This window comes from Vidua chalybeata, chromosome 7, assembly GCF_026979565.1.
Source record: "Vidua chalybeata isolate OUT-0048 chromosome 7, bVidCha1 merged haplotype, whole genome shotgun sequence".
Taxonomy (NCBI): domain Eukaryota; kingdom Metazoa; phylum Chordata; class Aves; order Passeriformes; family Viduidae; genus Vidua; species Vidua chalybeata.
In genome coordinates this window covers 17003962-17025541 of record NC_071536.1, presented here as the reverse complement: position 1 = coordinate 17025541, position 21580 = coordinate 17003962, and the positions used below count along the sequence as shown (strand labels likewise).

Here is a 21580-nt window from a genome sequence, read left to right as displayed (position 1 = left end):
CTATATCATTAAGTGGTTATTTTTCATTATTCCATATAAAATGAAGACTCCCTATCTGAGGGACCCTCTCTATACACTTTATATGGTTCAGGGCTAAACAGTTCAGGGAATATGGTGTCATGCAAATTCATACAGACCAAGTTATTTCTGTGAAACACTACTGCTGCAGAAGCAGAAGACAGAGGGGAAAAAAAATGCCCATCATGTTTGATGCTGGAGTCCTTGTGTGAGTGGAAAACACATGCTTTAGCAGCTGCCTCTTTGTAGAAGCTGAAGCAGGCCAGTTTTGCCAACTTAGGATTTGGACATGTTTGCTAATGTAAGGAAAAGCTCTCAAAAATTTCATGTGAGTGGGGATAGGGTCAGAACTGAGCCACAAGCATGCATCTCATCAGACTTTAACACAGTAACGATTCATGTTTAAATCCTAGTACTCCTCTGCTGTCTCACACATGGCCTCAGTTCTCCAGAGAGTCCTCTCTCCTTTGGTCTGAGAGCTGCTCTCATCTCTGGGTTACACCACATAACCATAACTACATAACCATCAGTTACTGATTAACCTGAACCCTCTGTAACAGGAGGGAGAGGGAATGGCCCAGCCTATCTGAGCCCTACTGAGTGGGCTGATAGGACATCCTGGACCTCTTGTCACGTGCCACTTGTGAACCTCTTCATGAGTTCCTTATCCCCTCTTTGTGGTCTTGGCTCAGTGAAGATTTGTGTAGATGGTTCCAAGGATAAGGGAGGTTGGACTGCTGCATTCCTACACGTTGGATTTAGAAAAGGGTATGTCACACTCTAAATTTTGAAAAAAATCTTTTATTCAAAACAACACATAGAATTCCTTCCCACTCACTTGAAACACAGAGTTAGTAGACGGGAACCAAGGATGAAAACGATTGTAAATATCCCAGAATAGCTAGGATACAAAAGGAATAAAATAGGAAAAAAAGCAAGCAACACAGCTCATTTGAAGCCTCCTTAATCCTGTAAGGGTTTCTGTATGAATGAGCTGCAATTGCTTCAGGAATATAGGTGATGCCAAGATCTTTGCCAGCCTTAAGTAATATATAAGAAATTAATGGGAAGGAATTGGAAAATTTGGTATAAAGTAGCTTGGAAAATTTCCCTGGTGCCCACAGTCTGAGTTATTTTGAAGCCTCTGGTAAGTCTGTGAGCCACTGAAGCCATGTGGAGGACTCTCTAAGATGCTCAAGCCCCCACTCCCTGAGTCATTGCAGGGGCCAGGCCACTGCTTGGACTCACTCCACAGCCCCTCCATCTAGAACCCCTGCTTGTCAGCATACATACCATGCACTGGAATTTGCAAAGTCTCTACAAAGCATATTCCACATTCTCTACATCAAAGGAATCCTTTTGCTGTAGAACTGGGATTTTTACAACTCCATTCCGCTACATTAAAAGGACTGTATTGACAATCTTCACCATTTGTGCGAAAGACTTTCTTCTTGTGTGCTTACCTGGGGTTAAGCAAACAACTTATTTTATATGGCCCTCAAAACCAGCTTGAAAGCACCAGAAAATCATCTGCAGAGAGCTGTGTTCTGCTACCAGCAGCAAAACAGAGGGAGACTTCAACATCTTATTTAGAACTACTGTGCCTAGGAGAATTACTACAACTGCTGGTTGACAAGCACAGAAATCTCATTTCCCTGTTCAAATTCTGTTCAGCAGTCCAAAAAGACGGGTGCGATCATCTGATGGTCACCCACATAAAAGAGATGGGCAGCTCTAACAGAGACTCTCCACCATGCAGACTGCTACTGCACCAGTACATCCTACTGGCTATGTGGGTAGCAGAGAGCATCCCTGCCACAGCTGCAGGGCTTTTTCCTTTGGGATGGACACACCTCACAACGCTGCTGTTCATGTTTTATTTATTCTATGGCTAAATTCACAAACAAGGCTGGGAATAATACTTGTAAGAAAGAAAACAACTTCCTGATGAACTCCAATCTCATCTGTCTAGAAGAGAAACACATGTTCTTGGGGATGAGGATTGGCTTCAATATGTCCTCCTTTGCAGCAGCAGAAAGATCTCTTTTGTTCTTTATGTCTTAATTGATGTCAGACTGTGACACAACCTACACACAGCAGGTTTTGGGACCCAACACCCTTCCTATAGCAGGATTTAGAATGTTTATAAAACATGGGATTGCTCATTCCTAAAATCAAGGAAATTAGTAGAGCTTTTAAATGCGAAAGATTAACCAAAACATAAAAAAGAAAGAAAAACCTTGTATTCATTAATGCCTTCTGGTGCTCGTTTGATGTCTTTCCCAAGACCTATTCTGGCTGTCTATGCTTTCTGATTCATGTTAAGCAGTGAAGACACTCAGTCAAGATGCCCAAAGTTAGCAGGCTGAGGGTCACCAACTCCAGCTTAACAGTACTTGTTTTCTAAAGAATTTTTTGAGTTGTGGATATTCCAGCTAAATTCTACCTGGAACTGGCAAATTCCCAACTTTGGATGAGAAGTGCAGGCTTTGCACTTTGCTTTGCAGGGCAAAGCTACGTGAATGATTTAAGCCTGTCTTAGAAATGATTGTTTCACACTTGTCAGCAATCTGCTGTCAGGGTAGATTGCACTGAGTGTGTGTGCCTCGGTGTGTGTTCAAGGTGGAAAAACCACACAAAACACAACTGGCTCCCAAAGTGTCCCTGCTGCTGTTCTCATGGACTGCCAGAGCTTCTTGCATCAGTGCTGCCGCTATTGATGTATGCAGGCTTGTCATTTGAACTGCAACATTTTTAAAGCTGAATTTACACAGCTCTTTGCTGTGATGAGGAGTGTTCCAAAGGTCCCCTCAGCCCAAAGGGGATTTGCAGAGCTCTTGAAATACCTTGTTTTATTAGAAAGATACAAGATACTGCTCCCTGTAAACTCAGGCAAGTGCCATAATCAGCTCTTTACGAAAGTTCATAGACTAGGGAGTAAAGGAGATGGGTACAAAAGGAACACGTTCTTGTTTATGTTGTGGTAGCAAACTGCCAGTAGTTCCTTTTACAACTCGCTAAGGCATCACAGACCAACAGTCCTGCAGGGCTTGGCTGGTGACAGCTGTGGCTGTGTAATGATCTACCAGGGCATGAATGAGGGACTGCATTTTGCTCTTCTTCACCTTAGTTCTGGAAGGAGGAAGGTGTTAAATCCAAGGATCTCTCCTGTTTCTGCTCTTTAATGGCAGTAGCATTCCCACAGAAAAAAAAAAAAAAAATCCTACACAGCAGAGGTGGGAACCCGCCTCAAAATGCTGCTTGAGCTGAAATATGTGGATTTGCTGTGGATGTTCAGCAATTTTCACAAAATCACAGAATTTCAGAAAAAGACAGTCTCTTACTCTTTCACAGACTCTCATTCAGATTGAATAACTTTCCTGTAACAGGCTAAACGCTTGATTCTGTGCTGTTTTTCATTGAGTCTGCCTTTCTAAATCAACAGCTTGTGCCAGAGTAGTACTGGGCCCTTTACTTGCCTGAGGCATTGAGCATCTTTTACCTCTGCGCACAGTTGTCATGACAAATCATTCCTATTACAAGCTTCTCGTCTCCTAATTTGCATTCTTCTCCACTTTTTTATTAAGTGTTCAGGCTAGTCCTGCACACAGGAGCGGTTTCAAGTGGTGGTGCCAGAGGGATCCATCTGAAGAGGCCCTGTTGCTGAATGGTGGCCCTGACCAGAAGGGCTCCTGGCATATTCCTGAAGAAGGATCACCCAGCGTGACACGGGGTGCTGTGACAGACCCAGCCTGGGCTCCTCGTCCCCCTTTCAGTGGAGCGTCCCTGGTGAGGGAGTGTTACCCTGTCACTTGGGATTGCCCTGGGGATGGGAAACATGTCCCATTTGGAACCAGGTGACGCCATCAAACGTGTACAAGGACACCGTGGCCTAAATCAATCTCCAGGGACAAAATTCAGAGATAAAGTGGAGGAAGGACTAAGTTCCATGATGAAAAATGTCCTTCAATGTGACCTGTCCCTAAGAAGGGACCAGGAATGAGTGTCCATTTCTGCAGCACTGACTTCCCCATAAACCTCCAGATATAAGAGAGGGATAAAACCCAAACCTGGTGCACCTGCGCTGGGCACCTATGCCTTACACCACCTCCCACATTCTCCCCGAATGTCAGGCAGCTCAGCGCGCTCCGCCTTTTCTACAGCTGCAAAACCGTCCACAAACCCTTGTTCAGCATTCTTATCTCTTTTCTGTCCCTAATTTGATTTTCCTTTTGCCCCGAAATTCAATTTTCCAGCAAATTATCCCAGCTGCTCTCAAAGCGTCCCCCGAGCGCTGGCAGCGAGGTGCGTTCCTTTGTGGCACACGCCGCTCAGCGAGGAGCGACGGACACGCGGCGGCCGGGCCGCCCTCTCTGCGAGTTGCCGCCGGGCCTGGCGGCAACCGACCAAAGCCTGCCCGAGGGCGGCAGCGCCGGGGCCCCTCCGGCCCCAGAGGGTGCGAGCTCCGCGTGGCAGCGCCGCGCCTGAAGGAGCCGCGGGGCCGGGCGGGGCCGCGTAAGATGGCGGCGGCCGCCCCGCGCCGCCCCGGCTTTGTACCGGCGCTGCGCCCCGCGCGCCGCCGCCCGCCAACAGCGACACCCAGCGGCGCCTCAGCGCCGCCGCTCCCGCGCGTCACACCGCGCTCGGCCGGCCGCGCGTGACGTCACGGGCGCGCCCCGCGGCGGGCTCGGCCCCGCGCTGGCTGTGGCGCGGCCGCGGGGCCGTCCGTGAGGGCCGCGCGCTGCCGGCCCTGGCGAGCTGCGAGCCCGGCAGCGGCACGGGACAAGGGCCCCTCATCACCGGGGCGCTGAGCGTTTGGGTTCAAGGGAACTTGGCCCCTCGAGCCCAACTCCCGTGCACTTCCCACTAGACCAGCGTGACCACCCTGAATGTTTCCAGGGATGGGACGTTGACCACCTCTCTGGCCAACCTGTTCCAATGCTTTACCACCGTCATCGTAAAAACTTCCTTACATCTAATCTAAATCGACCCTCTTAATCGAGCCGTTATCCTTTGTTCCTTTGTTCATTACGACAGGCCCTGCTAAAAACTTTCGCCCCATCACAATCTGCTGCTCTGAAGTGCAGTAGGTGGTGGGCTGTGACAATGTGACAAGCACATGATTCTTTTCTGTGCTTTTTACAATCCTGTTCCTCCTGCTGACAATTTTGGAATTCTCTGGTTTTGAAAGCCTAAGACCTTTGATATGAGGGCTATTAGGTATTTGCATATTTTGCCCAACAAACATATGTTTACAGTTGCGTATTTCTAACACTGCGCATTTCATGTTTGCATTTGCCTGACCCTATTTGTGTAATATAAAATAAAGACCAGTGCTGTAATACAAGTCGACCTAATGGATCAGGTCAGGGATAATAGCCAGTGAAGGCTGATGAGTCTGCAGAGAGTATTAAGAGGATGTATGGGAGAAAATTAAAGGATCACTTATACAGCAATTACTGTAAAAAATACACATCTGCAATTTCCAGGAAACTCAGAATCCCCATGAAGTTTAATACCAGCTCTCACCCATTCCAGGATGAGATGGATTTGACAGCACTGAGTTTGACTGAGGAGTTTGCTTTGCTTTCTCAGCCTCCATTTTTACAAGTCCCCAGTCTTTAATAATGCAGCTACTCTGGGTTTCTGTTTTATTTTGGAAAAAATGTCCTCAGGTGACAGCTCCATGCATGCTCTGAAACGCGGTTGTTCTAAATACATATCAAGCTCTGATTCTGTGTGCTTTTCAATAAGCTCTTTATTGGCGCCTTTTCCTACTGAAGTATTAGTGTGGGAGCTTTATTGTCATCAGCTGCAATATGCCAGAGTTCACTTGGATTTTTAGTTTTTATCTTCCCATGCGTGTTCTGCCAATGGCTCCACACACATTTTCCTGGGCTGGCACCTCCCTTATTGTCCACTGCTCATGTCAGAACAATCACTGCTGTAAAATTTCCTTTGGATGAAGGGTTCTCTTTTTCTTCACTGCAAATTATAATTTAAAAACTTTAAATAATTATTGTACTGTTCCACTGAGATTTTTGTTCCTACTCATGATGTTGAAGTCTTACCAGTGACTCACCCAATTAGTCCTCTGTACCAAATTCATTCCCCTCAGAAGTATGCACAGTCCAAAGGGAACCAGTTTGCCCTTTCAGCCTGTGCTAGGTCCTGTGTTACATAGGCAGGTCTCCAGCATATGCTTGCTTTCTGCAGCATCCAGCTCCCTCCAACCAGCACCCTGAGTTGAGGGACTAAGGTGGACCCACAGCATGGCACTAATGGATGAAGTTCCACAGCTACAGCACAGGGATGCAGGATAGGGCTTAATGGAGGGGAGTGATGGAGGCTGTCGCTTCACATGGTGAATCCATGACTGATTTTTATTACACTTTCTTCTTATGAAGAAGAAGTGTTTTCTTCTTTCTCCTGGTGAAAAACTGTAGCCTGCATCTTGGTCTCTTGGTGGAGTGTGCAGTCTTCACTGTCTGTCTGTGTGGTTCGTAATTAGCCATCTTCACCTAGAGTAAGAAGAAAGCTGTTAAGAAACCAAACTCAGAAATAAAGGCAGCCTGTCTTCCTTGTATTTGCAGGGAAAATTCACTCTATTTCAGTAAATTTGCATGTGTGGGGAGATGCTCAGGCTGAACACTTAATTCCCTTTTACTGGTGTAACCATGGCTGTTTAAGCCCAACTAACAGCCCTTGGTTTCATGGGGAATAAGCCCCCACCTCTGTTGGAAGGCCTGAGGTGTGACCCTGCAGGTGATTTGCAGCAGCCCCGCTCTGTTCAGTGCCGGGTGCCCACTGCACTGGTGGGGAATTACCGGGATCACAGGCTCGGGGCAGCTCACCCTGTGAGCACCCCTGAGTGCTCATCACCATCTGTACAACTCCTGCAGCTCCTCCTCAGCCCAGAGCCTGCTCCGGCCTTGCTGCTGACGCTGAGAGGGAGGGATAACAGTGTCTAGTTCTGGTAACTGATGCTAGCTTTCTAAAAACTATTTTAGTACTATGGGACTTAATGCTACTGCAACTTGATAATAATAGAAACCAGTGATACATGCGAGTGTTTGAATTATAGGAATTATTTCAGAACAGTAGGACAGAAATGGCCCTTTTCTCAGCCCCTCCAGCTTATTGAAGCTGGTTGTCTTTTCTGGCTTTTCTTAGTACACCATAACTGCTATTTACATATAATTTATTATAACACATGTTGACTATCAAGCTTTTGGAGCTTCTATTTTCAGTTACATTGTATTGCTGCTGAATAAGAAATGCAACTGCTGAAATTTGTTTTCAATGGTATGTTGATTAAAAGCTGCTTGAGTTTAAAATTTCCAGCCATCTAAAATGAAAACCCTTTATATGCTTCACGTCCCTGGCCAGCCAGAGAGTTTATTTCCTACAGTGTATAAAATATGGATTTTGCTGTTTTTATGTATCCATCATCAAACTAGGTTAAATTCTCAATTGGCAGTGTGAATTGTCATGCAGTGAAGCTAACTAGTTGGAACTAATTTTGAAATGGGTATCATGCATAATTATGGTAACCTAGTGTACAGGGACTGATCTACCTGAATCAGTTATATCTTGTGAAGAAAACCATGAATAAAAATTGCATTGAAAACATAGCTACCTGCTTATAAATGAAATCAATTTTTTAAAGGGATTTAAATTCCTTTACTTAGCAGAAAACAAGTATCAAAGTTGAATATATTTCACACTAGGTTCTTCGGTGAACGCTTTAAGCAAAACCATTGGCAACAGTTTATGGATAATTTTGCCTCTGGAGAGGGGGAAAAGATGTCCATGGAAAAAGTGAAAACCTTCAAACAAACTTCATGGTTTTAAAATTGACTTGGTAAATTCTTTATTCTTGGTTGTTCTTTAAATAATTTAGGTTTCCAGTACTAGGGAACTATTTAATAGGAAAGAAAGTAGCAATGTTGATTTCCATAATGAGGAAGTTTTTCATAGAAAGGAGGTTGCCAGCAGAAGGATTCAGCAAGGATGAACTTAGCAATGAAGCATTGGAAGGAAATAGGCGAAAGACATGGAAGGAGGTATGAAGGGGAAGATAATTTAAAGGGATTAAATACAGAGAGATTTGCCAGTCGTGCTGGAGTTTGCGGATATCTGAACTAGAGAGGGACTGGGGGAAGGGAGGAAGCCTTTGAACACAGAGAAATTTATGGACCTCTGAAAGCAGAGATAAAGATAAGGCCTTTCAGAGATGGCTGAAGATGAAAGATACACAATTAATCTAACTTTGGGAGATATATCTAGCTAAGGGAACTTCAAGATTTAAAACTTCTGTTGCTGCTGCATGACACGTGTTACGGTGTTGTGTCTCCCTGGGAAACACTCTGTGGCTGGATGAAGAAGGATTCCAATTACCATGCCAGCTCCATGCCTTGCCAGGTTCATACTGTTTTTCCAGTGTTATTGACTAACCATGAGCTTTCTGACAAACCAGAGTAGTCAGGCTTTGCTATACTGTTATTTTTTCACCTTAAAAAGAAAAGAAGAAGCACCTGCATCTAATATTTACTGTGAATGTAGCTCATCAAGAGCCCAGTCACTGAAAGACTCTGTAGGTGTCCAGCTGCTGGTTTGTTATTTGCATGCAGTGGTAAGACAGGTGCTGAGACTTTAACTGGCCCTCAATAACAAAAGTACTTCTCTAACAGCAGTTATTATTTATTTTAGTTTTATGAATGCCAGGGTAGTGAACAGCATGGGAAGAAACACAAATCAGAATGTAACATCTTTACAAATATGCCCAAATCATTTTGGGGAAGAGGGAATTGTAGACTGCAGCCAGCTTGGCTGAACTGGAATGCATCAGAGAGGTCGGAGTTCAAACTTTTGCAGTTGTGGGTTCATAGGTTTCTTAAGGAATTCTTCAAGTTTGTGTTTGAAAGCCACAGGAAAAAGCCACATTCCTCTCCTACTAATTGAGGAAATTATTCCTCAAATTATGATAATTCATGATCAGTAAGTGTTTCTTGCTACTCAGTATATGTTTTTGCTTCTCAGTTGCTCTCTGAACTCTGATGTTCCTTGAGAATACTGCTGAAAAATGCCTTTCCTTCACTGGTGGTCTTCTTCAAATATTAGTAGGCTGTTATCATGTCCCCCATTAATCATTTCTTAGCCAAGCAATTTATATTTTTAACTCTTCTAATGTCTCCTCATAAATCAATCCTCTTAGTCTTTGGATCGTGTTTGGTGCTCTTCTCTGAACTCTCAAATTTGTCAATATCTAGAAATGTGTATAATATTCCAGATGGAGCTGTACCAGCAGCATGCAGAAAGTGGTATTGGTTCCTTTCTCAGTGATGTGACACTATTTACCCTGTCCCATATTGTACTGACCTTTTCACACCACAGCACGTTACCAATTCATGTCATTTAGCCTGAGCTATCTCCCTACATCTCTTTCATCATTATTACATCTGAGATTTCACCTTCCTGTTATTCCTTCTCACATGCATTCCCAGGCTGCATTATTTTCCAAGTTGAGTCTCCTTTAGTTACTTTGTTTCCATGGTTCTATCTTCTCTGGGAAATTCTCTATTATTTTCTTTGTACACTGTCTTTCTGTCTTTCACACTCATACCTGTGAGTTTCATCAAAGTGCATTCTGTTTTCCAGATCATTAATAAAAGAAGTCCAACAGACTGTTCCTAGTCATCCACATGGCAGCCAGGAGACAGTTCCCACCACCTTGCTACATTGCAGCTTATTTCCTGTAATTTCATTACTTCAGCAACTTGAAAGCCACATGGAAATGGCTGAGCCAATGTGAATTACTTTTTCAGCTAAGATCCTGTGAGATACAACATCATGCCCCTATTAAAGCTCATCTGCACTAGGATAGTCCTCTGTCCTTGCTTAAGGCCCTGCACCTAAGGCTCACTGAAGACAGAGTGACCATTAGGAACAGAAACTGGATTTACGAGTACCCTTGCTGTTTAAGGTGGTAATGTTAATATTTCCCTCTGCTTTAATTTTTCAGTTATTTGTCTTGTGAACAGAATATAAAGGAGTTTTACTAATTCTTTTAAATCCTGTAGAATGCATGTTGTCTTGGTTTTTTTATTTGTTCACATTTCCCCAATGTGTTTCCCTGTATGTCCTTCATTAGTTGTTGCAGTTTCTTTCACAGGATCCTCATCCCACTCTCCCTCAGTGCTCCTAGCATTTCTTCCTCTTTCTTTCCCACTGAGGAAATACTTGAAAAGGAACTTAATGTCAGAGCCATTTCTGAAACTTTAATTTACTCTTTGCATGTGTGAAAGGATCTGTTCTCACTAGCATTCCTTTTCTTCAAAGAATACTTATTATAGCCTTTGAAAGAACCAAGGTCAATCTCCTTGAACTCTTTGCATGACATGAAATTTTGTAATATGTTTTTTTCAATTGGTTTGGGAGGGCTGAAGGTTTTGGGGAGGGGCGTCTTTTGGGTTTGGGATTGGGTTTAAGGTGTGTTTATATCTGACTAGCAATTCTTGATTGATCAAATAGTCAGAAGAGAATAATTTGTCTTTTTATTTAGCTCCACTGTTTCTGTGAGGAAAATGAAATCCTTGTTGTGAACCAACTTTTGCTCCATAATGTGATACAAGTTTTATTTTTATGAAGCACTGATGAACTTGCAGTGTTTGAAATTAGCATAACTGACCTGGATTTCTTATGCTACACCCTGAAAGTGGATTAGAGTATATCTAGTTTTTCTTCATTTCATCATTTCCATGTATAATTACAGTTAGTGATCTCCAGAATAAGATGAAATTGAATGAATTTGCACTCTTTAAATTACACAGCTAAAAAAAAATCATTAGAAACATAGCCTTGGATGACAGTAACTTCTTCAAATAATTGATGAGAGAAGGAGTAGAACATGATAGCTATCAGAAACGAGTCTTGGCTCTCAACACAAAAAGGAAGTAAGAAACACAGTGAAAGACAAATTTATGTCTCATATTGCCTCTGTGACACTACTTTCAGTTTGAAAGATTTTGGTAAGTGATAAGTAATCAGCATAAATGTCTTAAGGAGCAGACAGATATGACTATCCTATTAAAGGTGGGAAAGCAAAGGGATGGCAGTGATGCAAATTGACCATGTGATATGAACAAGACCTATAATGGGGTAAAAAAAAAAAATCTCTTTCTTATTCTGTTTACCCAGCATTCTTTGCCACTTAGTGTGATATATATAAAAAAATAACAAGCACACAAAAGAGCTAGGAAATAATGTTGCAGGAGATTCTCCTGTTGTCAGGAGAAACACGTGAGTGATCTAATAATTCACATTTCTAATACTTAACATTCTGAGTTGTATTCCTGGATAGAGCAATTTTTTTGAGATGCTGTCTGGTTCTATCAACATCTAAGTTTAAGTTGTTAGGGATATTCTTACAGTGACTAATTAGATCACAGGTAGGGCTCACTCTTTCAGAAGTTCCTTGGAATATGCTGCAATGATTGCCTGTAGTCCTCCCAGATATGGTAGCAGTGCACTGTAGCTGGGTTAATTGACAGAGCCATTGTTTCAGCCCAATGCATGTTGTCCTTTTTCCATACTTCTGGATGCAGCTCAAGTGCAATCCTGTCTATGCAAAGTCTGCTGTTGATTTCAATGTGCTATGAATCTGCTGTGCTTAGGCAGAAAGGACTCAGAGCAGCATGTTTTTTCTGTGTGTGTCATCTGATGTTCTGCTACAACTTTGTGCCTTAAATGTGAATCTTACAAAAAAAAAATTGATAAAAAGTGTGAAAAGCACTGCACTTAGCAGGTCAGGTCTCTGGCTTTCATTTGATTGCTTTTAAACAGAGGAATGCCTAATTTTATATGGAATGCAGTAAATATCAATGTTGAGTTAGAAATGCAATTTTAAAAAGTATTCTTGGCTTGCTCAGAGATGAGAAGGGAAGCGATGTCAATTAATAATAGTTAAGACCCTACATGTAATGAATGGCTAATTTCAGTCATGTTGTTAGAAAATAGGTGACTTCCTTATAAAACTTTATCATAGTTGGCACTCTTTCTCTTATTGAAAGGAAACAAAAGAATGGTCTGGCATGAAGCCTATGCTGCATTTTGCCTTTAATGGAGATCTCTTCAGATCTAGGTTTTAGGCAGACTCATGAATTATATTGCAGCAAACTTCCATTTTTATTACTTGTTATGAATGTGAGTTTTATGGAAAACAGGACTCTCAAGCTAACAGCTTTTTGCTCTTATAAAATGTAAAGTTTTTTTTTTTTAACCTAGGACTAACTATTATTTTCTCACAGTGTGCAAGCTTGAGAAATGAAAGCACATGAAGAACAGCTTGTATTTAGGTGACTAACAGCAAATGTGTGTGGTCTGAAGATGGAGCAGGCAACATTCAGGTGTTGGCTGTTTTGCTGGCGTCCTTCATTCAGAATAGGTGTTGTGGGGGCTCCTCTGCCTTTCCCCTGCACAGCTGCTCAGGAGATGCCATTGGTGTGTTCACAGCTGTAAAGGTTTAATGCCTCCCTAGGTTGTGGACTGCTTGAACCTCATGGTTGGTTGGTGCCAGCAGCAATATTTCAGCCTTGTTCTCTGCTGGGTCAGGGTTGGTGGTGGCTGTGGGCACTGGGAGCAGCTGGGGGCAGAGCGAGGGGGTCCTGCCTGGCCCCAACCCAGCAGCACAGCTCTCATGGAGGTGTGCCAAGCTGATTTGGTAGGTCTGCAGTGGCTCTTCTCTTATAGTCTTCATACATTTGCATATGAGTTATCTGAATTTTTTGCTAGAAAAACCCCTCTATTACTTGAAACATGTTCTTTATGCTTTCTGATGTTTTTTCATTACACTGGAAAGGAATGTGGTTATATTAACATTTGATTATCTCTGGTGGTTTGCCTCTGCCGTTGCATTTCTGTAGCCGATGTTTTCCTTTTTTGGGCTGAAACGCTTTTCCCCTTGTTGTGCAGCCCCTTGTCCCTCGCTGTGTGCGCAGTAACCCCTGGCAACACGCGGGACCTCGGCACAAACACGATGGATGGAGCTGCCCGCGCTCGAGCGCGGCGCCCATCCGGCTGGGGACACCGCTCTGGGGCTGTGTGGCCTGACACGCTCCCTCATGAGCTGCCAGAAGCCCTTGTCCCTGGCTGGGCTTTGTTTGTTAGCAGCAGAGCAGCGAATGAAGGTGCTCTGAACCTCTTTGTGGTTTACACCATGTGAGGTTTTCTGACTCGTCCATCACTGGGCTTATTTTGTTTCAGCACGTTTTGCTGACATCAATAATGACACAATGAGGTCAGCACTGAATTCTTCTGCAAAGCTGTCCTCTAAGGAATTTGTTTTTCCTCAGTAAATCAGTAAATAAATAATCTGGTACTCTATAGTGATGTAGCTTCTTGAGACACTTCAGCTCAGCAGTGCTGTGTGGCTTTCAGAGAAGACCTGGTTTTGCCTAGCTGGGTTGGCAGAGGAGCAGCAAAGTTGGGTCATCTGTCAAAGGGCTTCACCAGGAAAAGGATGGATTTGAGTTGGACCCAGGCATGTTCTGGATCTGCAAATCCAATTCAGCGAGAAGCGTTAGTTTGCTTTTCCCTTATGCTTATGCATCCAGAGTGCACTGAACAGCCATGCTGGTTTCAAGTAATGCTTCTGATAGTGAGGCAAGGAAAAATGTGGGAATCTTAAGGAAGGGTGGGTGGCGATTTCTGTTGTTGTCTATGTCTGTGCAGAGACAACTTGAATTAGGGAAACCTCTGGGAGTTTCTGGACACAACAGTTGACCCACTGAGTATTTTGCCATCTGCTTTCTTTTGGAAGAAATATTCCAGAGAAAGTCGGGAAAAAGTCATGAGTACTTTAGAGCTAGCATTGTGATATTATTTCCTGAAGATTTATTGCCTTTTGATGGCAGTCTTTCAGCAGAAACTCATGAGTAGTTATGTTGTGAAGGAATTAGTAACTTTTGTGGCTTGTCTTTAATTTACAAATCAGCAAGAGTATATCTCTCTGAGGTGACATGTGATCTTGAGTAATTTACATTATATGACATGGCAACTTTCTCCTGTGTGCAAATTGCCTTCCAGGAACGTGACAAAATGGCAGTCACTCACATTTAAATGTTGGCTTATAATACAAAATTTAGAGCTAACTCAAAAGTTTTTTGGACCTGTGAGTGGTCCCATTAGAAAAGAAGAGATCCAAAAACTGAATCTGAATCAAACTGGAGTATCGTCTGTAATTTCAATTTGTTTGCTCATCTTGTCTTTCAATGCAACTTTTATTTTAAAAGGCTTTTTTGTGTTCGGTATTTCTTTGTTTAGAAACACCCTTTTGCATATTTATAGCCTTCCATATGTCTGTGCACATTTAATTTTTGTTACATTTTTTGTCTTATTTTATTTTCCTTCAGGATCTGAACAATATGTTAAATATGCATATTCGTGCTGTTTCTCTCTACCCTTATTGCCTAATTAGGAGAATATTTTCCTATTTGTGCCTGGTAATAGAAGATTTCTAAAACAATTCCACAGATCTAGACTTACTTTTAGGTTCGGTTTTGGAAGGAGTTATTCTCCTGATGAAAGTACAACCATTGTATCAATTTATTATTCAGTCTAACTCCCTGAATCCAATGTTTATGGCAAAGGATCAAGTCAATAAGGCTTTATGACTTTGTCACAGTAGAGTCTTTTCCTCATTCAAGGAATAAATCCCAGGCCACACAGAAACCCATTATGTATTCTTGATATGTAAACCATTCCAGAATAAAATTTAATAACAGTAATGAAACTAAATCAACGTGACAAATTTCAAATAATGCAGTGGAACATTTTTTTATCCTCCAGCTGTTAAGACTAACTGAAATGGCAGAATTATGATGTGCAGAGTCCTGCAGAAAAACACTATGGATTTTGCTGCTGCTGCTTCTGCAACAAGAAACAAGCTGTATCAAGAAAACATCTGCTGAGTTCCTGTTGCAGTCACTGGCAGCTGAAACTACTGCACAGTAAATTATTCTCCCCATTCCATCAGCTCTGTTCTTTATTCCTCTGATACAGCATGCAGTGCACCACCAGTAGTTGTTAGAACATTTGTGGTGCATATACGCTTGCTCTTATAAATAAAGAGGTAAACAACAACCAGCAAAAGTCCACATCCATAAGGTTTCTGTTTCCTACCCCTTGCATATATTTAAAATGAGATAAAAACTAGATTTTAGGAGCATCAATATGATTTTAATTGTGAAGATAATCTGCCTCAGATTCTATGGCAAGAAAGATAATCTCGATAATAAATAAACAAATATTTTTTGGCCACATTTTTGATTGATTCAAATCAGTGCATAGTTTGGACCTGGCTTAGTTTTTGATAAGTCCTTTCTTGTCGACTGTTGGCAATTTTCTGAAAGGTGTAGATCTCCACTCGTGTATGCTACTGGAGAGTGAGCTAACAAAGGCTGTGTTAACTAACAAATCATGCTTCCAGAGCTGTGGAGGTTGTTGACATGATGGATGGTGCTGCAGTGTCAGGTAGGGCCCTTCTTAGCCCCCCTTCAGGGGCTCCTGAGACTTCGAAAGGCCTTGTGCATTGGTTCCATGTCAGGACTTCTATAAAGTCAAGTCAATCCCAGTATGAAAGGCCCATAAAAAGAGCCAATTAAAGCAGAGCCTTCCCCTGTGCTGTCAGATAGCTGCTCCATGTCAGACCTGGCTGCTGTTGCAGAGGGCTGGTACATATGGCTGGTTTTGCTCCACCTGTGGGAGTGTGGAGAAACCAGATTCTCTGAAAATAAAGCAGTCATGGTATAGGTAATGGTCTAGTAAGTAAATAAATAAATAAATATGTAAGGGGGTTGTGGTGGGGACTTCATCCACATGTCCACCCCATGCCCATCATTCTGGCAGCTCTTGGTCCTCTGGAGAGGGACTGGAGGAGGCAAGAGCCGCCTGGGACTGGATGGTTAGGCACACCATGCTGCTGGATCTGCAGCTGTAGGAAGGGGACACATGGCTTACGTGCTTTTAGAAGAGTGACAAAAGCTTGTTCCTTCCTTGAGGGGAAGTGGGGAAGGTGGATTGGCCTCAGGGAGAGTTTTGCATGTGGACCCTTGTGCATTTACCCTTCCTGTTTACACATTACTCCCATTGGCACGACAGTTAAAAACAACTCAGATCCTGGTAGTGTTTTTAATATATATGTCCTGCAACTGTAAAGGGATATTCCCTACTTAGATGGTTCAGTATTTTTTAATTACTTGATGTACTTTCGCCTCTGGAGCCTTCAGCTTGTTGTGCTTGCAGAGCTATTTATATTCTGTCTTGCCTTGGGACTACTTTCAGAACAGTTGGTATTCAACCTTTCTGAAGAAAAGTCTTTAAGCTCTGGAAGCAGGCAATAAAAAACTAGAAGGCACACAACACAACAAATAATACTAGTTGCACCAAGTCCTATTAATTATTTTTAAGTGTCCTTCAGCTCAATTACAGAGGAAACTATTGCCTCTTGGCTTAGAGTAAAAGCAGAGAGGCTGCATGATGGGCTGCTGTAACTCTTCCCCTGCACCCTGATGGGAATGGAGAACAGTCTTGTGTTCGCTGCCCTCACTGTGTACATAAGGTCAATGTATCAGAAAATAGCCAGTCAAGCTGCTAGTTTCAAGGGCTTTCATGCCCTGATTATGACTTTTATTTAACTGTTAATTTTCCTTTTAAGATTGATATTAATCTCCTTATTGCATTACACATACAACACAGTTTTATTTATTTATTTATTTATAAATATATAAAGGAAGAATTAAAACACTCCCGAACTGTCTACCCAGTTCACAGAAATGCTGAGCAATGGACCCAAATGTGTGACAGGATGGGAATCTGCTCTCTCTAGGATTTCACAAGGGGATAGGGAGTCATGTGTACTCACAATGGTATGTTTTCTCATAAAACTAGTGAGTCATTGCAACTAAAATGATTTCAAGGAAGGGTCATAGTTTCAAAATTGTTTGATTTAGAAAGTAGAGGGAGTTTTTTTTTTAATTTTTGAAGGACTTGTGTCAACATTTTCTTAATGGAAAACAAAAATTGTTTGAGGTTACATTTTCCTTTGAAACTCAGGCTAACTCAATACAAGCTTAAATATCCAAAAAGGAAATATTAGCATTTTGAAATTAGTAAGGATTCCCTTTGATTTCCCGTTTGATTTCCTGTTTGATTCCCTGTCACGTTTTATTTTAAATTTTGGTCACTCATATTTTTTTAACACAAGGAAGCCTTTCTTGACTTGTTTGTGGTTATACAGAATCTGAGACAAATTAATTTGGAGTAAACATTCAAAATGTTATTAACCTGACTGTGCTTTGAGTGAGGCCTCCTATGACTGATCACAAAGTGACAGACATTTGTTATTCATGATGTCTGCCTCTTTTCTGGGTTGTCTCTGAGATAGCCCATGGTCTCATGCATGCATGTTACTCATCCCTCAATGACATTTTGGAAGAAATGAATTCTCACTGTATCCTTTTGGAAAGTTCTGAACCTCCTGGACTTGTTACATCATCTCGTGGTTAGCAGAAGCTGAGAAGATGCTGTCCAGCTCTCTTGCTTTCACTAGCTAAGCTTCTATTTTGGGAGATGAAACAGGCAGCAGCTGGTGTATTGTAGATCGAGTAGTAGGTAGTCTAAGAAAACGTTGGGCTTAACTGTTTTGAAACACATATAAATCTTAAAAAATATGTTTAAAATGAGAAAAAAATTGCACCTGTTATGTGCCAGTGTTCTCACAGTCTAACCTGGCAATTTTTAATATTCTACTTCTCTGCTTGCTCCTAACTGTTATTCACTCAAACTTGTATTGCAGTGCCTGTATGATGTAAAATAAGCTGTGTGCAGGTACAGTGACCTCACTGTAACTGGTGTTCTGGCTCAAGTGTAAAATGCTCTTGTGGGCTGGGCAGTATCAAATTGCACTGTATATTTTGCAATCCTTTTTATAGCCCATCACTTTGGTTTTACTAATCTTATTTCAATTTCCATGCAATAAATCCACAGGAAGGTGGGGCTGTGTTTTCAGGAGGTTGCCCGGGAGCTTTCCCATGCCACAGGAACCACCAAACCTCTGACCCAGTCACAGCATACTTGTGGTGGTGGCTGTGTGTGGCTGTGGTTTTTGATCAGGACAAAACTTGCCCTAAGTCCCACAGACAGCTTAAACTCTGCAGGGTTTAAGCAAATTAAATTCCATTTTGGAGAAGACTCCTTTAAATTTTGATTTCCAAAGATATAGGACGACCAAAGTGTGTCGGATGCAAGAGGGCATGACATCCCTGCCTGATAGTCCATCAGAAGAAGGACCATGCCCAGAAGTAAATGTATTCAGGCATTCCTCTAGCTATGAACTGTGAGGCCAGCAAAGCCAGGCATTGATTCCTGGACTCATGCATCCCTGTTCTATGGAATGCCCAGGTTTGATGTTAAAATTAACTTACTGACCAGCAAGAGGTCTTTTATAATTTGTAGTTAAAACTGTGCCAGCTAGAACTTTCATTTACTTACCTTTTATATAACAGTGAGGCCATGTGAATAATAAAGGTTAAGAAAATCCTCATTATAGGAACTATTTGTATAGCTCATTCTATCAAGTTCCCCACAAGTATGAGGTGAGAATCACCATCTTGTGACAGCTATGACTAAGAGGACTCATTTGTTGCAATGTCTGAACTGCTTTGCAGGTATCATAGCAAACCAGAATAATTTAGCAGGCCATGGTAATATTCAGCCTTTTCTTCAATGACCTCCTCTAGAGAAAATCAGGATTTCTGACTACACATTCTCATGTTTGAAAAATCCAGTCGAAAAGATTTTTAAATCCCAAAATGTTGTTATTTTTGTTATAATATTCATTAAAGAATGGCTTGAGGTTTTTTGATAATTATACTGTTATTAATCCTTGAACTTTTATGTGGCTTTTTTGTTCTCTAACCAACTGAGCTTATAATTCTATTGCTATATTTGTGGTTGGCCAGGCATGACACATTGTACCACACTAACTTAGCTATTTTTTTTCATTCTGTTATTAACGGTCTAGTGATTTTTTTTTTAATAGTAGTAATCCTATAACGTCTTGTAGTTGACTCTTAAAGTACAGAGGAGAATTAGTATGTGGTGGTAAAGTTCCAGCCTCTTGCAAAACCAGGAATATGAAATAATGAAGGAAAACTAGTGTTCCTTACTGATGGTCTTCTAAAACAAGGAGTTACATAATTGTTAAAAGCATAAAGGAAAGTGAATAAATTTGTGGTTGGCATTTAAATACGCTTGCCTAAGGAATGACTAAATGCACTTTAATGTAATTATATTAATTATAATGAATGTTTTTATTCTTGCCCTGATGACATGTACACATTCTGAAGTGGGCTGAAGTTTTCAAGAACTTTGTTTTGTGATTTTCACTTTAGAGAACACTGGTGCTAGTGTAGCAGTCAAATTTGCAGCAGTGACAATGCAGCTGGACATTTTCAACATCAGTGTAAATGCCTGTATCTCTGATAACCTGTTCTTAGGTGCTCATGAAATTGCAGGGTTCTGCAGTCGCACAGAACCCCCTAGAGGCTGCTGAACAAATTATCATGGGTGGTGGTGGGTGCTTAAAAAATCAGTTGCTTCCAATTGTCGCAAGAATTTAACATCCTGTTTTTGTCTTTCTACAGCCTCGGTTCTCTCAGTAGTTCCAAAGTTGCATTCCTGCATGTTTTTAACAGGATGCAACTGCCATTTCCTTATTTTGTATGGCTATTTTTATTAGATTACAATTACTTTACGTTATGATTGATTGAAGGCTAAAACTCAGCTATTCATTTGATGTTCATATCATCAAAAATATTTCTTTGAAGTTAGAATTCTTCTAAAAACAATATTTCCCCTCAGTTTGGAACACAGTTTGCAAAATTAATGAACAGCCATTGTAGTAGAGAAGAGTGCTGTGTTCTGTTTATGCACAATCTGTATTGCTTTGCATGAATAAAGCTCATGTTAGAAAGGGATGAAATCACTTGAAATTGTGTAAAAAAAATCTGCTTTGTTAAAAAGACATGCTTGCTTTAAAGACTACATAATGCATTGTATGCACACCTCATTTATTACTCTGTGCTTTTCTGCTGCTGTAAAACTGCTGTCAAAACAGATCATGCTAGCAAAAATTTTCTCAGTTTCTCGGTAAAGCTAAATGAAATCAAATATAAAGTTTGTGATACATTAAATCACAAATATAAATATATTCTTTACAGCCAGCTGTTATGTCTAAATGTGCACATTTTAAAATGGAAACATTTATCCAACATGCTGATTAGCAATTTTAGTTCTGAAAAGCCTGATTACATTTAAGATGCAAAAGATTAAAATGACTAAACAGATAATGTTAATAGTTCATTTTCCTTGATGGGTTTATATGTTTAAAATCACAAAAGTTACACCAGAACTTCCCGCATAGTAAACTCACCAGAAATAGTGTGGTTGTAATGTCTCTCACTGCAAGTTGTAGTCTCTTATGGCCACTGTTTGAAGGAAAGCTTCTGGCTGAGAATGCCTGTCTGTGTTTCTTTTATGATATTTACACACACACACACACATCTACATCTAATTTAAGCTACAAAACTACATAATAAATGGTTGTACTAAAAATGCCTAAAAAGAATAATGAACAGTTATCTTAATTACTAGTAGAACTCTAACTCCTGTAGAAGTTCATATTTGCTGTTAATAATTCATTTTTCAACTATTCTTCTCCTCTGTGAATACAATTAATTAAAAGAAAAAATAAAGTCTGGCTTTACATTTTGTCTAATCCAATCCTGGTTACAGCTTAAATCTCCCATTTTTGTTACCTATTTCTTCTACATTTGAATATGCAAATGCAGAGGTAAAAATATTGCTAGTTTTTTTTTTATATGTTGGCAATCAGTGGTTCAAAAGTTCATGCAATACCATATGTCCTAAGAATATTTATCTAAATCTAAAATAATATGGAACTGTCAAATAGGATCCTACATGGTAACAAATGATGGAATGCAGGGGGACTCTCAGATTTAGCCTTTTCTTTTTTGTCCTACAAGCTAATGCAATAAGACCAATAATAAAAGGTTGTGTAGTAGGCCAAAAGTCTGTGACAGATAAAAAAGAAATGTTGGAAACTGATGAAGCTTTTGCACAATTAGATTTTTTGAGGCAGTGCTGTAAGGATTGTCCAGGGCCTGTTCAGTTCTGATTGATGGTAAAATCATAACTACATCATATTAGCTGTAGAGTTCACTGACAGGTTACTGCAGATTAATATTGCTACTGCTGCTCCCTTACCATCAAACTGGTGGAAATATGAATTGAGCTGCTCCTACAACAAACCCTGCATATTAAGAGGTAGAGTGTTTTACTGAACCATCTCCATTCTGTCCTTAGGGAAGGGGATGTGAACAACATTTATCTCCCAGGTATGCAGATATACAGTAACATACTAATTAGTTTTTCCAGAGGACTTTGAGGATGATGACCACTTAGCAATCATGCACACTTAGTG

General features: G+C 41.1%; 1 long non-coding RNA gene across 1 annotated transcript in view; it reads right to left on the bottom strand.

The window, feature by feature from the left end:
• Positions 1-5512: 5512 nt before the first annotated feature.
• Positions 5513-21580, bottom strand: part of LOC128790574 (uncharacterized) — a 297948-nt gene continuing 281880 nt past the window's right edge. Inside the window, exon 5 of the long non-coding RNA XR_008431807.1 lies at positions 5513-6539. This is a non-coding gene — a long non-coding RNA (uncharacterized LOC128790574). The remainder of the gene's footprint in view (positions 6540-21580) is intronic.